At 36.0% G+C, this 20,485-nt stretch overlaps 1 pseudogene; it reads left to right on the forward strand.

Moving 5' to 3' along the window:
• The first annotated feature begins 17,008 nt into the window (after positions 1-17,008).
• On the forward strand, positions 17,009-19,199 carry LOC145124110 (9-cis-epoxycarotenoid dioxygenase NCED1, chloroplastic pseudogene; annotated as a pseudogene).
• Positions 19,200-20,485: the final 1,286 nt, after the last annotated feature.

A 20,485-nucleotide genomic window follows, 5' to 3' on the forward strand; every position in this document is an offset into this window, starting at 1 on the left:
TTATGCGCTGCATAAGCAAGAAAAATTTGAACTGCCTCGTGTCGTGCAACAGGGGGAAATCTTTCCTCATAATCGATACCTTATTGTTGAGAGTAACCTATAACGACTAATCTTTGTTTATTTCGAATTACATTGCCTTATTTATTTGTTTTGTTTTTGAAAATCCATTTTAAACCAATTAACGAAACATCCTTTGATTTAGGAATTAACCTCCAAACTTTGTTTCGTTCAAATTCAACAAGTTCATATTTCATTACAACAACCCAATCAGAGTGTTCTAATGCAACCTTTACTGCTTTTTGTTCTAGTTTTGAAATTAACATGTTAAACATACAATATTCTTGATGAATATTCAGCACTTCATATTTGGCTCGAATCTGGAATCGTGTCAAGACTCCAGAATGTGGATCACCAAGAACTCGTTCCTTTGGATGATTGTGTATCCACTTATCCATCGGTGGATATGCAGGGTCAAATTCTAAACGCGCATCTTCGAAAATACCATCCACTTCTGAACCTTCTCCTGTATCCGACATATTTTTAGTGATATCATGAAAGTCATTAGTGTGATCATTGATATTATCAAGATTCGATCCACTTGGCTCCCCCTCGGCCAATGGATTTGAGTTATGATGCTCCCCTCGACATCAGCATGGTCCGGCACACGCTCCCCCTCAACTTCATCTATAGTTCGCATATGCTCCTCCTCAACTGTCAAACCATGATTAACATCATGTAATGTCGAATTGAAGTGCCCCCCTCCACTTGATCATCAGTCGAAACCAATACTTGTTCGACATTTACTCTTGAAGTGGATGTAGAATATGTGTCATTTTCTTCCCTTGTAACAGTCGAATCATCAGAATGCTTCGATTCTTTAGGAATATGATTATCATCAGCATGGTTTTCAACATCATTCGCCCTATCTGGAATTCTAAAACCAAATCATAATCAATATCATTAGAATTCATGATTTCAGATTCATCATTTGTTTTTGAAATTACACGCTTTTGAACGAAAGAATGTTTGGCTTTGTTGAAGTAATACTCATTGAATGTAAGATTGAAAGTTTCTTCAATCTTTCTTGTTCGTTTGTTTAACACCCTATAGGAACCAGAGTTGTGTAAATATCCCAAGAAGATTCCTTCATCAACTTTCGACTGAAATTTAGAATGATTGTCCCTGAGATTCATGAGGAAACATATGCACCCAAAAACATGAAAGAATTTAACATTAGGTTTTCTTTTGTTTATTATCTCATAAGGTTTTATGTTGAAATGACGATGAATAAAAGAACGATTTTGTGTGAAACAAGCAGTCGAAACAACTTCTGCCCATGGCCAGATAACCGCTCAAGTATTTGATCAATAAAAGGAAGATGGAAGTGGTCTTTGCAAGTGACATCATTTAGCTTTCGGTGATCGATGCACACCCGCCTACCGGTTACCGTTCGTGTAGGTATGAGCTCGTTCTTCTCGTTCGCCACGACCATCATCCCTACTTTCTTTGGCACTACTTGAACGGGACTAACCCATGGACTATCGGAAATCAAATATATGATGTCGGCATCTAAGAGTTTAACAACCTCCTTCTTGACCATGTTCGGGTTCAACCGCCTTTGATGTTGCACTACCGGCTTTGCACCTTCTTCAAGGTTGATCTTGTGAGAGCAATAAGTAGGCCTTATTCCTTTAATATCGGTGATTTTCCACGCAATGGAATTCTTTCTCTTCTTCAAGACTTGGAGTAGCTCTTCTTTTTCAGATTTGGTGAGGTCAGAAGATATAATCATGGGTTTTTGTTCACCTTCTTCCAGAAATGCATATTCTAAATGTTCAGGAAAAGTTTTCAGCTCTCATTTCATGTTTTGCACACTGAACACATCGAGTCCAGAGAGGGAACTCGTCGAGTTTAGGTCAAATTTCCCGTTTGATCGCGTTTTTTCGCCCCAACTCGTCGATGTGGCCTCTTCAACTCGTCGAGTTGACTTTTCAGAGCTTCTTATTAGTTCTTCGTATTCGGTTTCTTCAAGTAGTCTTTCTATCTCCTTTAGGTATTTTTCAGCATCAAAGTTGTCTTCAAAGGCAATGGTGGATTTGCTTGACTTCTCTTCTTTCCATTCTTCCATTAATTCTTCTAAAATGTCCACCGAGAATGTTGTGTCATCACTATACTTTGAATGCTTCATGGCTTGATCGACTCCAAATGTAACTGACTTTTCTCCCACTCGAAGGGTAAGTTTGGATTCTCTTATGTCCACTATGGCGCTTGCGGTGTTTAGGAAGGGTCTTCCAAGAATGATCGACACTTGATGGTCTTCTTCCATATCTAGCACTATGAAATCCGCGGGAAATACGAACTTGTCAACTTTCACCAATAGGTCCTCACATATCCCCCTTGGAAATGTCACCGTTTTGTTCGCTAGATGGATTGCCATTTGAATCTGTCTCGGCTCTGGAAGGTCCAACTTCTTAAAGAATGAATATGGCAGAAGGTTTACGCTTGCCCCCGAATCAGCCAATGCATACCTAGTAGCTAAGTTCCCGAATTGGCATGGCAAGGTCAAACTACTTGGGTCACCCATATTCTTTGGCAATTTGTTCAACATTGCAGCTGAACAATTTTCATTGAGAACCACCTTGGATACTTCCTCCATCTTTTTCCTATTCGTGAAAAGCTCTTTCAAGAACATGGCATAGTTAGGCATTTGTGCAACTGCTTCGATGAAGGGAATGTTAATTTGAAGGGATTTGATATGCTCCAAGAACTTTTGATATTCTTCATTCTACTTATCTTTTCTAGATCGGCCTGGAAATGGCAATGGAGGTTGATACGGTTTAACGAGAGGATTATTTTTCTGTTCAGACAGAGAACTCGTCAAGTTTATGTCTGGAACTCGACGAGTTGCGTCGATTGTTTGCGATTTTGGCTTTTCGTTCTCTTCTTCCTCCACCTCTTTAGGATCTTCATTTGGGATCGGGGTCAGAGGAGTGATCATTTTTCCACTCCTAGTCGTCACTATGTTGATTTTTGCACCTCTCGGATTTTTCTCGGTATTACTTGGAAGTCCACCCAGTGCTCTTTGATTGATTTGTTGTGCAAGTTGGCTTAACTGTTTTTCAATGTTGAGGATAGAAGCTTGCTGATTTCTCATTAATGCTTGTTGCTCCCGTATCGCCGCATCAGTGTCATTGTGTCTTTTCTCCCATGCGGCTACAAATTGCTTGAGCATGTATTCAAAATCCATTTTCTTCTCTTGCACTGGCTCCTCATTTTGATAAAAACCTCTTGTCTTCATCCTATATTTCTCCTCATTTGCCTTATTGTACTCATCGTGTGGTAGCCACTCCCTTTTCGGTTTTCGCCAATCCTCATCATATCTATCGCCACTCGAATAACACACTTGCACTTTCCGGTTCCCATGCTCGTCAAGATCACAATCTTTAGTAAGGTGAGGGCCCGCTACAATTTTCACATCCTACCCGGATGGCATGGATGGATTGATCCATCTTTGTCATTCTTCGGTCCATACTCTCCAATTTAGCCATCACCGTCGCCATATTATCGGAAACTGAGTTCATCGCCCCTTGAGTCGAGTCATTCCTTGGGTTATGATATTCTCTAAAGTGCTTAGACAATTCTTCAATTAGCTCCTTTATAACCGCGGGTGCTTTCTTCGTGAGTGGTCCTTGGGAGTCAAGGAGCTGCCTTGTTGTCACGTTCACTCCATCATAGAAAATGGAGACTTCTTGTTGAATTTTTAGATCATTGTGGGGCAGTTCCTCAACAAGCCTTTGTATCTTTCCCACGCCTCATAGGATGACTTGCCTACTTGTTGATCGAAATTTGCAATGGCTTTCTTCAACTTTGATATTTTTGAGGGAGGACAAAATTGATCAATAAACTCTTCACGCGTCTTAGTGCATGTATTGATGGATCCTGGAGGGAGTGATTTTAGCCAATGTTTCACGGCTCCCATAAATGTGACTGGTAGCATACGAAGCAAAACTGTCTTGCGAGGCACATTAGGGATATTGAAGTAGTCGGCTATGTCATTGACCTCATCGATATGCTTGTATGCGTCTTCGTGATCTTTCCCGTAGAATGGGATGTCCTTGAGTTGGGCGAGTATGTGACCTTTCAGCTCAAAGTTGGCAGTTGCTGGAATTGTTGATTGCACAAGTCCTGGGCCGGTATCGTCACGCATCCTTCTTTTCCATTCACCCATGGGTATGTATGAGATGTCACCCATGATGTTATTGGGTTCGCTGTCTTTCTCGCTTTCTTTTCCAGATTCAGTTACACTCCCTTCCTTTTCTATATCGTACTCGGAATCCTCCTTCGTTCGATTACTCTCAGTGCCTTCATCCTTCAGTGTTTTGCTGGATTCTCCCACTTACTTTCCCCTTTTCTTGCCAAAGACCGATTGGAGATTCTTAAAAGGTGACTTATTATCCTTGTTCTTCCTAAGAGCTTATTACGGGTCTTCAAGTGGTGGGATCAAAGGTGTGTTTGATCCATAGGTCATAAACGTACTGCAAACAAAACAAAAACATGCGTAAAACGAACAAAACGAAATAGGAAAACGAAACTGAAAAACGCGACAACTCGTCGAGTTGCGTCGACTGGACTCGACGAGTTCAACTCTAACACAGAAGAAACAAATAAAAACGAAAATTTAAAACAGAAAAGCTAGTAACTTAAACTAAATAAATAAATAATGAAAATAGTAACTTTATGCGAGATAAATCTTACACAAAGGATCGATAACACTAGCAATTAAAATAACTACTAGAACCGTTCCCCAGCAACGGCGCCAAAAACTTGATGTGTGTCAAATGCACTAGTTTTAATCCTACTAATTTAAACATAAAATAAGCACACGAAAGGCAGTGTACCTATCGATTAGCAATATAGTTCAAGCAAGTAGGGTATCGAACGCAGGGAACGGTAACAATTAAGATTAACTACTAGAATTACCTAATTAAAAACAAGTAATAAAATATGGTTTTCTTTTGTTTTGCAAGACTAGAAACTTAAGTAAGTAAATAACGCTTAAACAAAACAATTAACAACTAAAGCAAATAGAAGGTAACTAGATTCAATGATAAAAGAGACTTCTGTTCAGATTCGACTCATTTATTCCTATGGTTGATTTCATGGCAAGTGCAATGGATTAATGTATCATTGGCTACCGATTTCTAATGTGATTAGGTTCATGTTCACTATTACTAATCCTTAGCAAGCAGCTTAATTCAAACAGTAGCCAATTGGTTAAACTAACAAGCTTCCTAGTGTTCAATTCGGATCAAGTAAGACTTGTAATATTAGTTAACTAAATTTCTCAATTCAATTAACTCATGTATGGTTGTTCATCACACATGCTTACACATCAATTTACTTATTTTCTAGTTAACCCTAGCTTCATATTCACTAATACTAGGCATACAATATTGTTTTCACAAAACCATATGATTCAAGCAATTAAGATGATATTCATGCAACTCAATAACTTGATTATTAATAGAAAATAATTATTATCAACACATAAGGGTCTTTAACAAACTTAACAAGACAATTCACCAAATCAAATTAATCCAAGCCATAAACTCATACCATATTCATAAATTCATCTACTCTAAACAGAAGTTAAGAGCTTTTAGCTCGTATCTACAGAAATTAACAACCTAAAATCGAAATCTAATTATTGAAACATGGTTTATGCAAAAGATTAAGAAAAAGAATAGTGTTTATTGCCTTTGATCTCTTCTAACTGAGCTTTCAAGTTGAATTCTCGAAAACCAGAACTTCAAGAACCCTTCTGATTGCTAATGAGTCACCAAAAATTTCCAACATGTCTTTTGGTTTCGGGAATAACCGATATATATAACAATTTTCAAAATTACGCACCGACTCATCGAGTTATTAGACCCAAATCGACGAGTTCTTTACTTAAAACTTGTGTACGGCATGTACGGTAAGGCATTGCTGGTTCGCGAATATTCCATCCTACTCGTCGAGTTGATGGCCAACTCGACGAGTTTTTCTTCCTTTGAGCTTGAATTCTTCAAACTTCAATTCCCAAGCTCTCAATTGCTAGTTTTTCTTCCTTTTCCACTCGAGCATGTCTTTAAGGATGAAAACATAATTTTAACATAATTAAGTACCTTTTTTTCATAAATCAAGACAAAATAGCCAAAAAGTATTAAGATATCATACAAAATAAATGATTAAATGTGCACATATCAAATTCGAAGCTGGATTCTTTAATAGAGTCTTCCAAAGATTCTTCTACTACTGAATACTCTCAGGCCTCTGTCAAAGCCTTTTTGGAAATTCTTACAAAGGAGCATGCCTCCAACCTTGCTCTCACCAACAAATTCGTTGCTGATTCTGCCCAGACTTGCAAGGAAACGACCGAAAAAGTCGCAAAACTAATTTCTGATGCTCAAGCCTTTATGGGTACTTTTCAGACATCCTTTGAGTCAAACACTGCACAAGCGAATCAGGTGATTTCCAGTCTTGGAACTTCTCTTCACACTAAGAAGGATGCTCTTTAGAAGGTTCGCACAGCCATTCAATCAGACAATACAGAGTTTCAGACTTCCATCTCTACCAAAAGCAATAAACTTCAGGTTGACTTAGCTCATGAAAACAAGATCATGGATGAGCTTGCTGTGCAAAAAGAGTTTGTGAAGGTTCTTTCAGTCGAGTTAACAAATGCCAATAATCATATTGCTGATCTAAAGTCTAAGAACGATGTCATTCGCAGTTGTGTTGCTGATGTGAATGTTGATTTACACAATCTGATAGAGACTCGCAACTCTCTCCTCACTGTTTCTGTTCGTCAATATCTCACATAGAAATTACAACCTATATTTTCTATGTTAGACGAGATTTAGGGTGTTTTAGAATCTTTTATTCCAAAACAAGGGGGAGAAGCAACGAAAGAAGCACAGAAAGTAACAACCGAAGGTGTCAAGAAATCAGCTGGTGGGGGTGATGATCATCAAGAACAAGAGCCCAAAATAAACGAACCGAAGGTTAATACAACTTCAAGTTTGAGAGGCAAACAGAAAATTATTGATGATAGTGAAGAGGAAGAACCTTATGAAAATGAATTGAAACGAAGGAAGGTTCGTGAAGTTGAAATCGATGAAAATAATTGTGTAGTCAGAGAAGCTGAAGAGAAAGCAAGGCTTGCTCGTGAAGCAGAGGAAACATTAAACGCTCAGAAAACTATCTTTCCTCTATGGACACTTGAGCGAATTATGAAAGAAGTCGTTGCAAATCCGAATAAATACTGGCTAGAGCCTGTTGGGTCATTCGACTTGGAGAATTCCTCGAACCTACAGCTTGATATGCATATTACTCCGAAGACTTTTCTCTGTCACAGCTTTGACCTGATTGCAAACGCTTCTCCGGTTGATAAAGGTATTGATCAGGTTCTATGTTCGTTTTATCTAAAGCACATGAGGCCACAATACAAAACGTGGAGCTCAGAGAAGATCACTGATGTTAAGGTGTTCAGACCAATTGAAACTGAGAGCTTCATCAATGCTCGTTTCAAGGTTGATCTTGGGGCTGTGAGTTCAACTCACGAATTTACTCTCACAGATCTGCCCTGCCTCAACCCATTCGATTGGATTTCTTTGTTACTTCTGCTGATGAAGGATCAACAGAAATTCGACCCTATCATTGGACATCTAAAAAAAATGTTGGTTTGTTACATCCAAGAGATTGCGAATATGGATATGGAGATTGCCACTGTTCTTCACAAGAAACCCACTGTTCTCCCCAAGGATCCTCCAAAGGACCTTGATACGATGAATTTGGGGAGGATACGAAAGAAGGATTGGAGTGTAGCATTTTAGATAAAAGAGAAACCAGATGCAAACTTTCACAAAGCCTGCTTCTACTTACCAGAAAAACATATGTACTCCACCTCTTGTCTCGAATACATCGTGGATTTCGTAAGTCAGAATAAAGCAAACAATTTTGTGGACAAGAAGTGTTTTTCGGACATGATCAATTAGTATGTCCTGGTTCGTAAGTCTTTGCTGGGAATAATGCCAAAGTTGTTCAAAGTACAAAAGCGACAACAACAATGAAGAGTCTCCTTCCTCAGTTGACACAAAGGGGGGAAATTGTTGGGTTTAATGAATTGCGTCAATTGTATATTTTGTGTATAAGTCCATTTTATGTAACGGGTTGGGCCTGACCACCAGGTGTCTTTAATGTTTAGGGTTTAGCTATTTATAGTGCATGCATGCACCGTGTTATATTAATGATCTGGTAATCCTACATTGCCTTTATAGTAGCAGTTCTTAATCGAGCTCTTCTAAGGCAGTGCTTTTAATCATTCGGCATAATTTTGATCTCTATTCTTGGTGTTTTATTTCTCTACCTGTTTGAATCTATCGATCTTATAAGTTTTATTCTTAACATGTAAGAGTGTTAAACCACCCTGCTACAACTGCCGACCGATAGGACATATGAGTGGGCATTGTCAAAATTTGAAGGTTTATCTAGGTGACAATGGGGAAAAGACTGAAGTACCAATGGTGCGGGCTCGTGCATTTTAGATGAATTTCGAGTAGGCCAGACGTGATGATAAGGTTATTCTTGGAACATTTATTGTTAATGATATGCCTGCTAGAGTTTCATTTTATGTTGGTGCCAATATATCATTTGTATCTCCTATATTCCACGTTCGATTTGTGTTACCTAAGAGTTCTCTAGTTTATGTGTTAGATATTGAAGTAGCCGTAGGGAATTCCGTTCCAATTCGGGAGAAACTTTATAGATGTTATATTGTACTTTCTGGACACATTTTTCATTAAACTTTGATTCTGATCTGGATCAAGTCACTTGATGTTATCATTGGCATAGATTATTTGTATCTCCTGTATTTCAAGCCAATCGAGTGGAGATTCTCTATGCCGATAATCACATTCATTATCTATTTTCCACGAGTAAGCCTATTTATGTTCGTGGGGAGAAGTCGTTAGGGTATTTTCCCATTATTTTAGTGATGAAGGCACACCGGTTCGTAGCAAAGGGTTATGCAGTTTTCTTGGCTCATGCGGTGGAGATTCCCAAGAAGACTACGAGTCTCTCTGATGTGGAGGCGGATAGGCAATTTTGTATTTTTTTTTTCTCTTATGAGTGTCTGAGTTTTCTACCACCACGGCAGGTGGAGTACTTGATAGATCTTATTCTGAGTGCGGCTCTGATAACCAAGTCACCCTACAGGTTGGCTCCTTTGGAAATGAAGGATATAATGTCACAGCTTCAGGAGCTGTTAGAGCAAGGTTTTATGTGACCGATTTCCTCAGCTTCGGGAGAGCATGTCCACTTTGTAAAAAAGAGAAATGGTACCATGAGGACGTGCATCGATTATCGAGAGTTGAATAAGGTTACTGTGGAGAATAAGTATCCTCTCCCAAGTATTGATGACCTTTTTGATCATCTGCAAAGGAGCTAGTCTTTTTTCGAATATTCATTTACAATCGGGTTATCATCAAGTGCAAGTCAGTGAGGGGATATACCCATGACAGCATTCTGAACATGCTATGGACATTATGAGTTGTTAGTGATACCCTATGGACCGATGAATGCTCCAACAGTTTGTATGGACCTGATGAATCAGGTATACTGTCTTTTCGTGGACAAGTTTTTCATTGACGACATCTTAGTGTATTCTCAGAGTGTCGAAGATCCTCGGAGGCACTTGCGAGAGGTGATGGACACACTGCGTGGGGGAGGGAGAACATGTATGCGAAATTCTCCAAGTGTGAATTTTGGTTGAGGGAGGTCTAATTCCTTGGACATGTAGTTGGTTTAAAGAGGATCAGAGTAGACCGAACAAAGATTAAAGCAGTTAGGAAGTGGCTCAATCCAAAGACTCCATCTAACATTCGAAGCTTCTTGGGTTTGGCGGGTTATTATTGAAGATTCATCAATAATTTATCCAAGATTGCTAGTCCAATGTCCATGTTGACAAGGAAGACAAAACCTTTCATTTGGACACATAATTGAGAGGAGGCATTCTAGACCCTAAAGGGTCTTCTTTCTGAGGCTCTTATTCTTTCTCTACCATAGGGGAATAAGGACTTTCTATTTTATAGTGGTTCGTCCTATTCTAGGTTGGGATGTGTGCAGATGCAGAGAGGGAAGGTGATTGCTTATGTTTCCCAATAGCTGAAGAGTGCTGAGATGAATTACTCGGTACATGATTTGGAGTTGGCAATAGTAGAATTTTCACTCAAGTTATGGTGTCACTACTTGTATGGGATGAAGTGTACGTTATATATCGATCATAATAATTTGCAACAAATTCAGAATTATAAGGAGATGAATATGAGACAATGGCATTGGGTTGAGTTACTTATTGATTATAACTATGAGATTAGTTACCACCCTAGGAAAGAGAATGTGGTAGCCACTACCCTCATTTGTAAGGAACCTATAGGGACCTATCACCTAAAATCTATAGGGTTTGTAGTAGTTCCATGTATTTTTTGAATAGATTCGGGCTGCTCAAGAGGAGGGTTTGAAAGAATATCATATGAATAGTGAAGTTATGATTATGCAGCGAACTCTTTTGTTAGAGGTTGATTGGGGACTTAGGACCTTTTGAGGGCAACTTTGGGTCCCTAAGGTGGGTGGTGTTCATGAAAAATTGTTGTGAGACACAATAACATCAAAGTATTCGGTACATTCGGGTACATAAAAGATGTATCGAGACCTGAAAGTCAACTATTGGTGGTCGAGTATGAAGAGGGAAATGGTTAAGTATGTAGCCAAATGTGTGACTTGTAAATAACTCAAGGTTGATCACTAGAAGCCTTATGGGAGCTGTAGAAGCCGTAGATTCGAAAGTGGAAGTGGGACAAATTAACGATGAAGTTTGTCATTAAATTACCAAAGACTTCTCGAGGTAATGACATGATTTGGGTTATTGTGTATCGGTTGAAAAAAGTGCACACATTTTAGCAACCAAATAGAACGAGAAGTTGGATAATCTTTCAATGTTGTATGTAAAAAAAGTTGTTACGATGCATGGGGTACTATTGTCTGTTATCTTTGATCGTGATATTCGTTTCACTTCAAGGTTTTGGCAGAAAATCCAGTAAGAGTTAGGAACGATGGTGCATTTCAGTACAACATATCATCCCCAAACTACTTGGAAGATTGAGAGGATTGTTGAGACTCTCAAGGATATGTTGCGAGTGTGCGCTATTGAGTATGGGTTTATTGGGACACTCATTTACCGTTGGTAAGGTTTTCCTATAATAACACTTATTGTGTTAGTATTGACACGACTCTGTACGAGATGCTTTACGGGAGCAGGTTTCGTACTCCTACTTGGTGGTTGGAGCCTGGGGAAAATCAGTTTGCAAGTTCTTAAATCATAAAAATTATCGAGGATAAAGTGAAAATAGCTCGGTATCGATCACAAGTGGCCAGTGAAAGGAAAACGAAGTATCCATACAAGAAGCATCGACCAAAGACTTTCTAGGTGGGTGAGAAAGTAATGCTAAAAGTCTCACCCTTGAAGGAAGTTATCGATTTTAGCAAGTGATGGAAGTTGGGATCACGTTTCATAGGTCTAGTTGTGGTTTTGGATCATATTGGAGACAATGTATATAGATTGGAGTTACCACCGGAGTTGGAGGGGATTCATGATGTATTTCATGTCTGCTATATGTGAAAATGATTAGCAGAGGAACCTAACATCCTACCGTTAGATGTGCTTCGAGTTGATGAGTCAAAGTGTTTGGTTGAGGAACCAAAGGTTATTCTGGAGTGCAAGACCAAACAGTTGCGCAATAAGAGGGTGAAACTCGTGAAGGTCCCGTGGAAAAACAAGCATGGTGGTGATATTATTTGGGAGCTTGAGGATGATATAAGGGCTTGATATCCTAGGTTGTTCGTTCTGGTTCCTGATTTCGGGATGGAATCCTCTTAAGGAGGGGAGGATTACAACGACCCAAATTTCTTGTTCATCATCAACTTTTGTTTTTGTTACAATCTATCATTAAGTTAACCTTTTATCTTGTTAAAGTTAGGTTATGAGGATCAAAAGTGTAATCAGATTACAATAATATAATATCATCTATCAAACAATAAGAATACACTAACATTACAACAAGACGAGACCTTGTATCAGACATATATAATATAGTAATATATGCATCATGACTTGTACCAAAATGTGTGGGTTAGACGGATACAATTTGCAAATAAAGAGAGTTAAGAGGAGAAAGAAAAAAATTGATATGATACTTATATAACATGAGTTTGGAGCCGTCGGACGGATGAATTTACTCCAGAATTGAACAAGTTTCAAAGTTTAGGTTAAACTATTAAAAACGAGGAGTATAAATGAACTAATTTTATAGCTTTTTATTGAATTAATAACATTGCCCTCACTCGATCGTATACAAATTTGTTTTAATTTTATATTATTAATATTAGTTGATGCAGAAAATTAGATCCACAACTACTAGATAATAATTAAAATTAATTGTATTATTGGATAATAGTGGATATTGTGTGTGTTTTATACACTATTGAGAATATAAGGTAGGTCTCACTAGAATTGATTGTTATGTAACATGAGAATGACACGGTTTAAAAGTATACTACTTGTCAAAAAATGAACAAATGGTAAACAATCATAAACGCTTATAAGTTATATCTTTCTTCTTAATAAAAACAAAAGAATAAATTGTTTGACAACACGTTTGTGATTATATTTTAGTCCTGACGTGGATTACTGCAAACCCATAAGGAAAATGCTATTAGCTTCTTTGACAATAAATTTGAAAAAAGAAAAATGTTACCGAAAGTTCAAGAAAATATTAAAAAGATTCAAGTGTGGAATATAGATTGTTATATCATTTTTCATTAATATTTTAGAATTCGAAATAATTTTAGAAAAATAAAGAAAAAGTCAGAAGGATCTTTTTGTTGCATATTATTGGTCCAATATTCTTAAATATCCTTGATGAGAGAGAGAGAGAGAGAGAGAGAGAGAGAGAGAGAGAGAGAGAGAGAGACGTGTCTCGGGTTAAAGTGGAAGAAAATGAACCGACACGGACCGGATTTTTTTAAAAAGAATAGAGTGATTAGCGGTTTAAACGCGGAATTTAGGCTTTAGACGTGTATCACAAACAAAACTAATTTTTCCAACCACAAAATGCAATATTATTGGATTATGTCACAATCCCTCTAACTACCACTACAACCTACAAACTCTACCTTTTACTATATTTTATAGAAAATTTAGATGTAATTTTATTCTGTCTTTTTCAAACATGTATATGTAATTGATCATTTTTATACGTACATAACTTATTCTGATGTTGAAAGTCACTATGAGATGTTATTTATTACTTACAAGCATAGAATAAATCACATTATTATCACGTGACAAATAGTATTTTGTTGTGTTATTTGAATCTCCATAAAAATGTGTTTTAATTTCTCAAATGTGCTTAAAAATGCATCAATTTTCATTTTAATGTACTTGTCACTCAAACAAAAATCATGTTTTTAAGGTTGGTTTAATTTTATTTTCGTAACTCAATAGTAATATTTGTCTACCATAGATCGTTAAAGGGTTGTTTTAAACCATTTAAGATCATCGCATTCAACATTTTTGTTTAAAATAAATCAATATTAACGACTTTTGATGTATTAGCCTGTTTATACTATAGGTGACATATGTTGTGTTTATGTGGCGCTAACGTGTTGTCCATGCATCAATGTGTAGCCGATATGATACCCAAATTGATTTATTTATTATTTCTATTTTATTATGTACATTTTAATATATAGTTAGTTATTTTATTATTAATATTTATTGTAATAATATTTTAATCAAGAATTCAAGAACTCATTGAAAACCGTATTCATCAACAAGAAATCACCGCCGATGAGATAAGGGGAAGGGAGTCTGCTCACCAACATTTAAAAAATATCTAAACTGAGGAATAGGAAACCCTGGAGATGAACATATAGATAAGCGTGGAACATACAAAGACAAACAAGTTACTAGTTTCCAAGGTGAAGATGAACCTATAACTATAGATGGAGATGGAGGGTTCTTCGAATTTCCTAGCATGCTTTTGATGCAAGCAATAACACTGAGATATGAATTGATGGTGGCTTATTTCCCGGTTTGGCAAATGATGAAGTTCTTCATTCAACGAATAGGTGTGAAAGGTGGAATGTCAGAAACCCCAAATATCTTATTCTTTTCATGTATCCATCTCCATTTTTGAACAAGGACATGAATGATGGTTTGTCCTGATAGTTTGAATTTGACAAAGCTAATAAAACCTTAAAACATTTGATGATCAAGATGATGATTTTGATTGTGATTTGTATTAAAGAGACCAAACCCCATTTGAAACTTTTATTTCATCTTCATCTTTGAATTATATCTCCTCTTTGCAACATATCCAATAAAACTCTTTTTAATATCTCCGACAAACTCCGTATTTAGAGATTTTGAAACCGCTTTCCTTCAATATCTCCGATGAGCTCCGTATTTAGATATTTTGAAACCGATTTCTTAGTTTGTATTCAAATATAAGTAATTGCAATTACTTTATGTATTTCCATTTATAGATGTCTAATTTTAGGGTTTTTGGTTTTTTGTTCTTGAAAGGTTACTTAAGAAGATATGGATTTGATACTTATTTAGATTCCTAAAGTGTCTTTTTGAATTCGAAAGAGGTAAAGTTTGAGACCTTACAACATCCCCAACTTCATACTAATACTTAAAAATTCCGCCTTTTCAAAAAAAAAAAAAAAAAAAAAAACTAACTAATACTTAAAATTTACTCAAATTTGATGTTAAGTTGCTCCAACCCAACATTATATTTTACATTAAGTTTGATGTTAGATAAATAATATAACATCAAATATAATTTTAATTTTACGTTCTTGATTAACACCGGCCAAAGTATTCAAGTTCAACTAATACAAATTGGTTAATCAACTATAATTTTAAGGATTTCCATATTAGGAGATTTAGATACAATATCTCTTATTTGGTATGTAAATAACTTATGCAACTAAGCATAAATAATACAGTAGCTAGTAACCGAAAAAAAAAACTTGAATTTAAGGATCCTAAACATTAAAAAAATAAATAAATAAATAAATAAATAAATAAAAAAAAAACCTTGCACTTGTGTAGGATGTAAACAAGGATGAACATGTAGACCAGAAAAACCGAACCAAACCGAAAACCGAACCACACCCTACCCGGTTTGTAAAATATGTTAATTTAGTGTCGGTCCACTACGAATTTGATCCGATCCCTGAACCACACCCTACCTGTGGTCCTAAAAAACTGAATCAAATTGACTACTAGCTCAATTTGTAGATGTTTTGTTTCTTAAATTGGAGGTTAGGGGTTCTAATCCGGATGTTGACGATTTCTACTAGTTTTACGTTCTTCATTCGTTAACACGGTCTTTGGTTTGTAAAGGTGTTATATATATATATATATATATATATATATATATATATATATATATATATATATATATATATATATATATATAAGGTTAGGTTCATGTGTGACGATCTAATTTTGTGAGACCGTGAGACGCAATCTTAGTAGCTCATTTTGTAGATAAAAATAAACATTTTTAAAATGCAAAATAATTAAAAATTTTCGAAAAAAGAAATTTCAAATATTATTTTCGTCATTTATAATTTCCAAAAAAAAATTAAAAAATACCAAAAAAATAAAAATAAATAAATAAATAATGCCTTTTTTTTACATAATCAAGTAGAATACTAGAATATTTTACATATCTGACAAATCTATGGAATATTCTAACATTCTAAAAATCACATTAGAATATTTACAGTGTAATATTCTATTCGAATATTTCACGTATTTTTCAAAAAAAAAAAGGGTAAATTTTTTTTATTTTTTTTAGATAACTAAAGTGACGAAAATAATAATTAAAAAAAGATCACGGTCTCACAAAATTCGTATGGTCTCAAATGAACCTGAACCTATATATATATATATATATATATATATATATATATATATATATATATATATATATATATATATATATATATATATATATTAATTCGATTTTAGTCCAATTCGGATTCGGTTTTGTTCTTGTCCAGTCCTAAATTGGACTCGGTTTTGTTCTTGTCCAGTCCTACACCACGAACATCCTGATGTAATTGTCAAAATTCATTACATGAAAATAACATTTATCCTTATGAGTAATACTTGTAATCTTATCATTAGTGACAATTTCGGCATATTTACCATGATTGTATTAATTTATAATTATAACGTCTATTACTTCTCGACGAAAGTGATAAACTAAATTTCTTCTTTGTTGAAAAGTAAATATGCTAAATAAGTTCAACGTATCAAAGAAATTAAAAAATATATATATTCTAGAATGTATTTCTAATTTATAAAACCTCATATCCGTTTTTTCTTCAAAAGCTTGTATTATAACTTCCATATTATATTTTTTCTACTCATGTTTAATAACATGAATTATTTAATTGTAATTAAATAAAAATATACGACAATTAGACAATGTATTTGCGCTTCATATCAACAAACTTGGCATATGAACATATTACCACTTTATCCGTAAAACTATCTTGGATAATTAAGAAAACTATAATTTTAAGTAATTATATCAAACATTCATATTAAATTAAAACATTAAATGTTTTTTATTAGACACGTTAACATTATATAGAAGAATAAACCAAAAAATAGTTGTGATGAGGTACCTGCCTCCAAAGAAAATAATTGTTGTCAAAATATTTATAATAATAATAATAATAATAATAATATAATAAATAATAATAAATTAATAATCATCGATAGTTCGATGGGCCTTTTTCTAACCATCCTACACGTGGTATGATTTCCGGTGGACATTCTTCACTATTTATACCCTTCCACCCCCACTCTTTCTCCCTCAAACTCAACTCCATTTCTTCTTTTCCATCGACATTAAAATAGCTTCAATCACCAATAATGGCTTCTTCTTCTTCTACTACTTCTACTTCCACTTGGACTAATCAAAGAAGCAGATTCTTATCTTCTTCCAAAGATGTATTAGGTTCATCTTCTTCCTCGATTTCTTTCTGTAAGAAACCCAATGCTCGAACTGCACAAAATTCGACTCTTTGTGCACTTCATACGCCTTCGATTCTTCAGTTTCCTAAGCAGTCTGTTGGTAAAACCTCAACTTATCCCGTTGAATTGCCTTCTTCTTCATCTTCTTCTCCGGTGGTCCAACAAAATTGGAACTTGTTACAGAAATTTGCAGCAATGGCATTGGACGCCGTTGAAGATGGATTGAAAGCAAGAGAAAAGTTACAGTCTTTGCCAAAAACAGCAGACCCAAGTGTTCAAATCGCCGGAAATTTCAGTCCAGTACCGGAACAACCTGTGCGCCACTGCCTACCAGTCGCCGGAAAGATCCCGGAACATATTCAAGGAGTTTACTTGAGGAATGGAGCTAACCCATTGTTCGAGCCTACCTCCGGCCACCATTTATTTGACGGAGATGGCATGATTTACGCCGTGAAGTTCGATAATGGCTCCGCTAGCTACGCTTGCCGGTTCACGGAGACACAGAGGCTTGTTCAAGAACGTGCTATCGGGAAACCGGTATTTCCGAAAGCAATCGGAGAACTCCATGGCCACTCCGGTATCGCTAAGCTTCTACTGTTTTACGCTCGTGGGTTGTGTGGCTTGATCGACGTCACTCAAGGCCTTGGAGTGGCGAACGCCGGTTTAGTTTACTTCAACAACCACCTTTTGGCCATGTCGGAGGATGATTTGCCTTATCACGTCCGTGTCACGCCTTCCGGTGACTTGAAAACCGGCGGACGATACAATTTCGACGGTCAGTTAAACTCTACCATGATCGCACACCCAAAACTCGACCCAGTTTCCGGCGAGCTTTTCGCACTGAGCTACGATGTCATCCAGAAGCCTTACCTGAAATACTTCTGGTTTTCACCAGATGGAAAGAAATCGAAAGATGTAGCGATTGATTTGGGAAAGCCTACTATGGTTCATGATTTCGCGATCACCGAGAACTTCGTGGTGGTGCCGGATCACCAGGTGGTTTTCAAGATGTCAGAGATGATCACTGGTGGGTCACCGGTGATGTACGACAAAGAGAAGGTTTCACGTTTTGGCGTTCTCGATAAATACGCAGAAAACGGGTCGGATATTAAATGGGTCGAAGTTCCGGATTGTTTCTGTTTTCATCTATGGAACGCATGGGAAGAACCCGAATCCGACGAGGTCGTCGTGATCGGCTCCTGCATGACTCCGGCGGACTCCATTTTCAACGAATGTAACGAAGAACTCAAAAGCGTTTTATCAGAAATCCGTCTTAATCTTAAAACTGGAAAATCCACTCGTCGACCCATAATTTCACCTGAAAACGACGTCAATTTGGAAGCAGGGATGGTGAACAAAAACCTCCTCGGCCGGAAATCCAAATACGCCTACCTCGCCATCGCCGAGCCATGGCCGAAGGTTTCTGGTTTCGCCAAAGTCGATCTTTCCACCGGCGACACCCAGAAATTCATCTACGGAGACGAAAAGTACGGCGGCGAGCCTCTGTTTCTTCCCAGGGACCCCAATTCCGAAGCCGAAGACGACGGCCATATCTTGGCCTTCGTTCACGACGAAAAAACATGGAAATCCGAGCTTCAAATCGTGAATGCAATGACAATGGAGTTAGAGGCGACAGTTAAGCTTCCATCAAGGGTTCCATATGGATTCCATGGAACCTTCATAAACGCCAAAGATTTGGCAACGCAAGCTTGAAAAAGCAGTAGTTAACGGCGAGATTTTGCCAGAGGGATGTTCGACATGCGTCCCCGGCAAGTCTCCTAAAAGTAAAACCTTCTGATTTCTGGGGGTTGTGTGCAATTTTCTTATTCTTTTGGTGTTTTTTTTGATATACATACTTCTTGAAGGGCCAGTTTGTAGCTTCCTTGTGTAGAGTAGAAAATGAAGCTCAGCTGGTTCCCCTTGGTAGTTACTTCTTGAGTACAATCGAGTAAGCAAGGAGTGCAAGTGTTTATTGCGCTCCATCGTTTGTTTGGATGTAAATATCAGTATATATAACTATGTAAAATTTCATCTTTTAGTCCCTCTAATTATGTTTATCCACTTTTATCGAGTTAATGGTTTAAATTGCTCATTTTTAAATAAGCTCATGCCATTAAAATGAGTATCCAACTTCCAGTTATAACTGGAAACTTGAAAGGATTTAAAAAAAAAAATTAATAGGCTTAATGAGATAAGAACTTTAATCTAGTAATTATATGGTTATTTTTTACTTAATTTAGATATAATTAATGGATTAATTCAAAAAACTTTGTTCACTTTTTTAAGTCAATAACCATTTATCTATTTGTATGTTTTCCCTCTCAACTTCTTTCAAGTGAAAAAGTTTAATATTTTTAAAATTGATTGTTAGATTATAAAAGTAAAATTATTGTTTAGTTATTTAGACAATTTATTCAATTAAAAAATAAAGATTAACAGCTTTATTTAAACATGCATCCATTAGATTTCAACCACTTTACTATTCATAAAATCATTACACATTCGTTTTAATTGTAATAAAGTTTTTATTTTTAAATCGATTATTATAGATTTTGACAAAGAATTGGGACTTCTCATTGGAAGTAGCATTGGTCTCGAAGAAAGGTGCATGGGATTTGGTTGGTAGGCAGAATAGAGTTCATACTTGATTTTGTGGATTAAAATAAAAGGGGCGTTGAATGAAATATTGTGAAAGATACGGGACTAAAAATTAAAAAGGGTCCCGACATGTGTTTGATTTTCGATGGGTGGTGAAGTTAGGCATACTTTGAACTTTTAAAGGATCTCACCGAAAGCATTTGCTGACTCACAAATTGTAACGTTTGATTTAAAGATTATTGGGATTTCATCTTTCTTATTCATCCACTTAAAAACTATTTTGATTAATATACCTTTCATTGTTTTTCTTTCAATTTAATTAAAATAAAATTATAAAAACCAAATCATCTTATTATTTTAAGTAGATGAATAAGAAACATACATGAAAATATCACTTCTCAAGATTATTTATTACGTAATAAACAAAATTTTTAATAGAAACGAACAAATATTTTGAATATATAAAATAAAAAAATAACATTTCACTCAATAATAATGGGAAGAGACAATTAGATAAACCATACAAATTCTTGTAACTTTTATGGTTTATTTCTTAAAGAGAGTGACAGTAACAAAGTCAAGTCTTCGACCTAGATATAGTATCATCAAATATTGATTATTAATTGATATTAGTTTTTTAATTTTTATTATGTTTTTATAAGAATCTTCTTTGAATTTTAGTTGGTAGTTAAATATTTTTTTATTAAATTAAATATAGTATTATCA

This window comes from Lactuca virosa, chromosome 7, assembly GCF_052849685.1.
Source record: "Lactuca virosa cultivar CGN04683 chromosome 7, Lactuca_virosa_CGN04683_v6, whole genome shotgun sequence".
NCBI lineage: Eukaryota > Viridiplantae > Streptophyta > Magnoliopsida > Asterales > Asteraceae > Lactuca > Lactuca virosa.